Source organism: Frankliniella occidentalis, unplaced genomic scaffold (assembly GCF_000697945.3).
Source record: "Frankliniella occidentalis isolate FOCC.00 unplaced genomic scaffold, Focc_3.1 Scaffold15, whole genome shotgun sequence".
NCBI lineage: Eukaryota > Metazoa > Arthropoda > Insecta > Thysanoptera > Thripidae > Frankliniella > Frankliniella occidentalis.
Window position 1 is genome coordinate 76,035 of NW_026267145.1, and position 6,770 is coordinate 82,804.

The 6,770-nt window shown below is 50.5% G+C and overlaps 1 protein-coding gene across 3 annotated transcripts in view; it reads left to right on the top strand.

Annotated features, from left to right (window-relative positions):
• The first annotated feature begins 68 nt into the window (after positions 1 to 68).
• LOC113218240 (ichor) overlaps positions 69 to 6,770 on the top strand; it is a 23,740-nt gene continuing 17,038 nt past the window's right edge. The window contains exons 1-2 of one of the 3 annotated variants that reach the window (XM_052263957.1): positions 69 to 469; positions 579 to 853. The gene's annotated coding sequence lies outside the window, so the exon portion shown is untranslated. The remainder of the gene's footprint in view (positions 470 to 578; positions 854 to 6,770) is intronic. The other 2 variants (XM_052263958.1, XM_026438506.2) reach the window with 2 other exon arrangements.

The window sequence follows — 6,770 nt, forward strand, 5'->3', positions numbered from 1 at the left end:
TCGGCTCGGCTCGGCTTGGCTCGGCTCGGCCCGGTTCGGCTCGGATCCACGGCCCGCGGCGCGTAGCGGGCCGCCCCATGGCAGTGCAGCTCCGTCGGCGCAAGCGTGCGCGTCCCCCGTCCGTCCGAACGTCGTCGCGGCCCGGCAGCCGGCCCCGCCACGCCCCCGCGCAGGCCCTGAGCCGATCTCTGAGCCGTGCCACCAGCAGACAGCGGACCTCCCCCCGGACTCGCCCGCGCCCTCCTCTCTGGATTACAGTGCTAGTGTGTGACTATGTCGTGACGTCTGTCACTGTGTGTTGGTGCGCATGGCCCCTCGGACAGGGTGAAGTCTAGTGCAGTGAGTGAAGTGCTTTGGATACGCCGCCGTCTTGCACCGCCCTCTGGATTACCTCCCCCATCGACCTCAACGACATCACCAACATCACCACCTCCTCCGCCCCTCCCCTGGATTTAGTTTGGGTTGCACCGTGAGTTACGCCTAGCGCTCGTTTACACCCTCCCTCCGGCCTTGCTGCTGTCTCGTAGACTCCACCCACCCCCGCCCCCTGTTGTTTTTCTTCTCATTTATTCCTCCAGTGTGCGCCTCAGCCTGCCTCAGCGGGGCGAGGATGGTGCCCGCCCTGGCGCCCGCGTCCCCCTGACCATGGCCGCCCCGAGGACGCCGCCCGCCGCGCCGCGGTGCGCGCACGGCCACCTCCACACTCACCACACCAAACCCACCCCACTCTGTGGCCCACTCACCAGCCGCCAGTGATCTCCTTTTGTCACAATGGGTGGTTTTGCCCCTTTCCCCTTGCGACGAGCGTTGGGTCCTTCGTCGAACCTCCTCCAGCGGTGGCAACCTCAACCAGGTAAACACGACGCAAGAGTAAGGACGAGCTGAGCCTGGTCCGCGCCCCAGCCCCGGCGCTGCTCAGCACGGCCGCGGCCGCGAGCAGGTCGGGGCCCGGACCAGGACTTTACCATAAGAGAGCGACGTTCCGCGGACGGCCTGGTGCGGCAGGGCCTCCACCTGCGTGGGACCGTGGTGAACTCGACGGTGACCCCCCCGGACCCCCCTCCCTCCCCCTGGCCCGACACCCCGCGACACCTCGCCGGTGATAGGTCGCCCCAAGCGCGCGTGCGTGCGTGTGTGTGAGTGTGTGTGTTTGTGTGAGTGAGTGTGTTTGTGTGTGTGAGTGTGTGTGTGTGTTCGCGACAAGCTTCTCATCAGCCGCGTCGCTATCGCCAAGCTATCGCGCATCGGCAGGTGGTCCACCACCGCGGGCAGGCCCGGCCCGGCCGCCCAACCCCGTAACGGTGCGCGCGCGGGCCAGATCGGATCAGAGCGCATCTCAGCTCCATTTCCTCTCGTGACCCAGATTAATCCGTCCGTCCGCAGCGGCGGATCGAGGCCGCGCCGCGGCAGCGCCTGCGCCGGCCACGGCGGCGTGTTGTTGTCATTATTAAACATCATTGAAGTCCGCTCGGAACTGACGGGGTGCTGGGCATTGCTCGGGCAATGACTCCGCGTGACCACCGCTCGTTGTTTACTTACCGGCCTGGCCCCTCCCGCGGCGGCCTAGCGAGATTTGTTTTGGTTCTGGGGGCGGCGGCGTTCAAAGCGCCCCCCGCGCCCCTCCCTTCTCCCCCCTCGCCCCTCACCTGTTGACAGCGCATGGCCAACGGGCACAACAGAGATGGCCAACGATAACCCTCTGTTCTCGGAAAGAACCCACCCCAGCGCACCCCGGCCCGCCCCGGCCCGCCCCATCCCTGCCGTGGTGGTGGGATGCTTCGCGACCCACCCTCTTCCCTCCATCTCGCGGTCCTTCGCCACCACTAGACCACACCACGGTCCCTGGTAGCCCTGCCAGCACCTGCCGCTCCCTGAAACGCCAGAGGGCAAGCATCGGTATTGGTTTCTTCCCCGTGGAAAGGACACAGCTCGGGATGTCTTCCTGTCTCAGCCTGACCTCATACCACCTCATTTCAGAACTAGCATGCAGTCGTGAATCCGAAATGTTTTTCTTTCGCTGTCATTTTTGTGTACGTAAACTGGAAACGCTGGAAAAACCATGGTTTTAAGTCGCACTATTAAAGGGCGTTAAGAGTTTATTACCCTTACAAAGGCATTAAAACTACTCAGGGCACTAATTTTTAGCCCCTGTTGAGTTGCGGTGTAATTAAACACCTTCGTTTTTCCAGTGAATTCCATGAATTTCAATGTCGTTCACACGTAGGCAAATCGATTCTTGCCAACGTCCGATGACTTATTCAAAGTGAGTGAATGACTTTTCTCTTTTGGAACTGATTCTTTTACCTGCAGGTGTGCAACATTCGAATGTTAACATTTTCTCTATGTAAAAAAACCTTCGTACATTCTTAATTTTGAAAAACAAGTCGGATTCTTGGCTGCAGCTGGTTTCTGTTGATTACTGTATGTTTGGGCGAGAACACAACAGTGCGATGGATTTCCACACGCGAGTGCGCTTAGTGGCAAACCTGACACCTGTCGCAACAAGCCGTAAGTGAGCTTGTTGATTGCTCCTTATGGTGTCGTTTAGTCAGTGAACCTATTTCGGAGAAAATTTTCGATTTAATTTGATAGAGCCTTTTATAAAATGTTTCCAAAATTTTCTTTTGTTACGCTTCGTGATAATAGAACTATAACTCCAACTCCATAGACGAATAACAATAGTTGCACCTCACAACTTTTCTCTTTTAAAATTGAGCTGCTTGCCATTGACACGAAAAGGGTAAGGGTACGATCGGAAACGGATCCACCACTCCGCAGTTTCCGTCTCTGGTGGCGCAGTGTCTACCGCGCATGCGCTTACAAAGATGGAACTGGCAGCTAATCGGCCGATTCCCTTGCCTTATCAGCTTGTCCGAAAAACTCTTTTAGGTCTTGATCCGAAACTGGTTCACTTGTGATTCTCGCTCAAACAGTCGGTAGGTGTTCATAACAACGATTTGGTTTGTTTATTTGACATAATGGTTTGGAGAAATGTGTTCGTAAAGTCTCCACCCAAAAAAAACTGCTCCTGATTCTGTAAATCAAGCACATTGAGCCCCATTCTAAAATCATTTATCTTGCTCCAATACCATAATATTTTCTGAACAAGAACAGTAATGAGCTTGGAATCAGTACAAATGATCTTGGCATGAGGAAAATGTGCTTAAGGTTGGCCGAATCAAGAACAATTCTTTCTGTGTGTAGGTCTTTATGCCTAAGTCACATCGATGTACAATATCAAATTCGAAATGCATATTTAAAACTTCACTGAAGCCAAACCATTTTGACAGATGATTCTCAACAACACCAATTTTTGTTTTTGCTCGGCGGCCGGACGGGGGTTTGACAGCTGGACTGACCGCGCTGGGTTGTTTTCATCGGTAGGTATTGGCTCAGGCCATATCTGCTATGGGCGAGCGATTGTACCCGGGGAGAACAAAACGGCCTGAAAACGATCACGGTGGCCATATTTTGCTGTTCCAACTTGAACCATGTTTGAGTAAGATCAAACCCCCAATGTGGAACAACAAATACTTGACCATTTGATACTATTTTGTTTTGGCAATTGTTTTGTTGTTGGCTCCCTGAAAAAAGTGCTATGCCTTCAATAATGTTCCTTTTTTTATGAAAAAAAAATAAAGCGCTCTTCTTTGTCTGTCCATGCACCTCAGTGTTGCAGCGTCACACACACACACACAGATCTATTAGCTGGAGGGCCGACAAGGAAACAAATATAAAACGTTCTACCTTCTTAAATGCTCTATCAGATTTACTTTTCTCTGCCATCAAAACATTTTAATAATCAGTTTTGTGGGAGAATGCTTTAGATTACTGTGCACTCTAAATCCGAAGGAACTTTTGCAGTGCACAGAAAGATTGCGTTTTTTTGTGCAAATCTTGGCAAGGGTGCAATTCTAAATCTTGAAGTGATAATAGATTTGCAACGTCTTGATAGACAAAATTAAAATTTGTCTACGAAGAGGATACAAATTTGTCATACCCAGATGTGTACAAAAATGAATACCTTTACGGACAAAGTAGTCCTGGAAAGTTCCTTACGATTTAGAGTGTGCCTTGCTGCCTGATTGTAGCTTAACTGTATAATATCGGGAGTGGTGTACTCTGCGCCAATAGTAAAACCGAGATCACATACAAGCTATACCCAACGAGTGGTCCCTCTAACCCGACGCTCACATATTCGGCAGTGTGCCGTCTCTCTTACTTTCTCTGTCGCCGATGAGACACAAGCAACACTACAACACAACTATTACGGCCAACTCCAGCGTCCGAATATTTCGGGCTCTTCTTCCCAGACTTTCATTATTATATTTACTTACTATTCGCTTCGATTCCCCTTTTCTATACGCTAAACGACGAAAGACACATTGTAATTAGCTACGGGTCTTTCCCAGAGAGAAATGCAATTTCGATTCGACTTCGATTCGATACTGCACTTACGTGAAAGTGCACATATATAGTATTAATATAAAATTGTCACTTTATACGATCTTCGTAAAATTACAGCATTTTTTGTAATTTTTATTGACAAAATGTGTTGGCAATTTGCGACAGCCCATTCCATTTTCTCGTTTAATTCCTAGTCGATACGAAGTGCTAGTAAAGTAACAAATTCTAATTGTAATTTTATGAGGGGAAATTTTCCCAGGAACCTACTACTAATTTTCGTACGACTAGCAAAGCCATCGACTCTTAGTGACAAAATTGTATCTCGACTATTTATGCGCACAGAGACGCCCTTGTTCATTTAGCGTGTATATGCTTCGGCTCCCTTTTGTCTAATGCACAATGAGAACAACACGCCTCTGAAACCTGTGGGAACAGAAAAGAATTCAAGTCTTGGGTTGCTGCAATTAGCACTTTACTCGCCTCCACTCTAATATTCGATATTCGACTTCCCCCTTTCAGTAATTGCTGTAGCCAGCCACCATGAGTGAAAAGTTATTGTCAGTTTTGTCGTTGTCCCTATTTTATTCTAAATCTCAGAAGTTATATCTTGATAAATTTCAAAATGGTGAGCAGGCCATGGGTCAATACGGATATAGGAAGTGTAGTGAGTGTATTGCGTTCCACACTTTTCATCAGATGGCTGTGCATGTGTTCTGCGCTTGGGTCCCGTTAGCCAGTTGCCAGTTGTGACTCACAATCGTGTTGTTTGGTGAGTGTGAGTGAGTGGGTGAAGCCTATGGTTGTTGTGTGTGTATGTGTGTGTGTGAGCGCGTACGCCTGTACGAGTATGAGGGTTTGTGTGTGGGGCAATGACGGCAGATGACCCAATTCTACACAATTTAGACCAACAAATGCATTAAATTCAAACTCATCCACTCAAAGATCCCGTTGACCCATAAATGTCCCATCGACCCCCTCCTCGTCCCCCTACCTCTCCTCTTTCTTCTTAGACTGTTTTCATCCTTTTTCAAGCCCTCTTCTGCTTCTTTTTTCTTACTTCTATTTCCAAACTTAAAGTGCATGCTTTTTCTTATTATTATTATTGCATGTTATTATCAACTAATTGTCACACTGCTCTATTGTAGTATAGTTCTTTGCTTCGCTCAAATTTATTTTTTATTTTTTTTATTTTTTTATTTTTCAATATTCTTTCCGGAGTGTACCATGTTTTGTTTTACAAGTGTCTGCTGATGGCTGATGTTCATCTACAGTATTTTATTTTATTGTAGAAATGTAAGATGTGGTTATTGTGTCTTCTGTTTTACTTTTTATGCTCCAACAAGAACTTTCCAGGGCTTGTGTAATTTGGTATGGGCTCTGGAGGTACATCTAGCAAAAGCAGAGTATACGAAAACTAATACCTTTTCGTTTCTTGTCATTTTGTGACTGTAAACGAACACGCTTTCAATGTTCGTGTCGGAAATCAGTTAACGGTGAGGCTTCTTGAGCGTGGTGCATCGAAATAAAAGGAATCTAATTCATTCCAGGCGCGAAATAAAAACCTGTGAACCGAACTAACCGATACGCACCGGCACCGGTACCGAAATGAAAGAGACTTCCTCGCGTCGTGGCTGCTCGGTGAGTGCGAGTGAGAGGGACGCCTTTGGCCCGAGTCGGAGAGAGAGAGAGAGAGGCAGAGCTTGACGGGCCGCCGCGCCCGCCTCAGCCCCGCCGCCGCGTTCTCAAAATTAGTGGGCCAGCGGTATGGGCTAGCGGTATGCCTGGCCCGAGCCCAGCCCAGCCGAGCCCAGCCGAGCCCAGCCACGGCGAGCCGAGCCGAGCCGGCTGCTTGGGCCCGGGATTTTTGGACCGGGCCATCCAGCATGGCAGCCCGAGCCCCCCACGGGCCGGGTCCGGGCCGGGCGGGGACCATCTAGGGGAAGGCGTGTCTGGCACCCCTAGCACCCGCACGGGATACTGTATCACGCCCTGTCGAACGGAGGCCACGCATCGCAACTGCCCCCCGACCTCCCTAAACTTAACGAGTAATGAACCACACTCTAACCTGTAAGCTCGTGTTCGTCGTGACACTATTTATCCGCCTTCCTTGGGGATGGGAATTTTTGAGCTACTACAACGGGTGGGCGGGGCCTCCAACAGCTGTGCCTACTTGTGGGCCTACAGCCTACATGTTAGCCTACAAGTGAGCCTCCTGCCTACAGGCGGGCCTACAAGAGGGCCTACAGGAGGGCCAACACAGCCGGGCCTACGCCCGGCCCGCCTGGCTGCCTGCTACAGGCTGCCCAGTGTACCGGTACTAGCAAGTAGGCCATCAGCGATGGAGGAGTGGTGGGGTGCAGCCC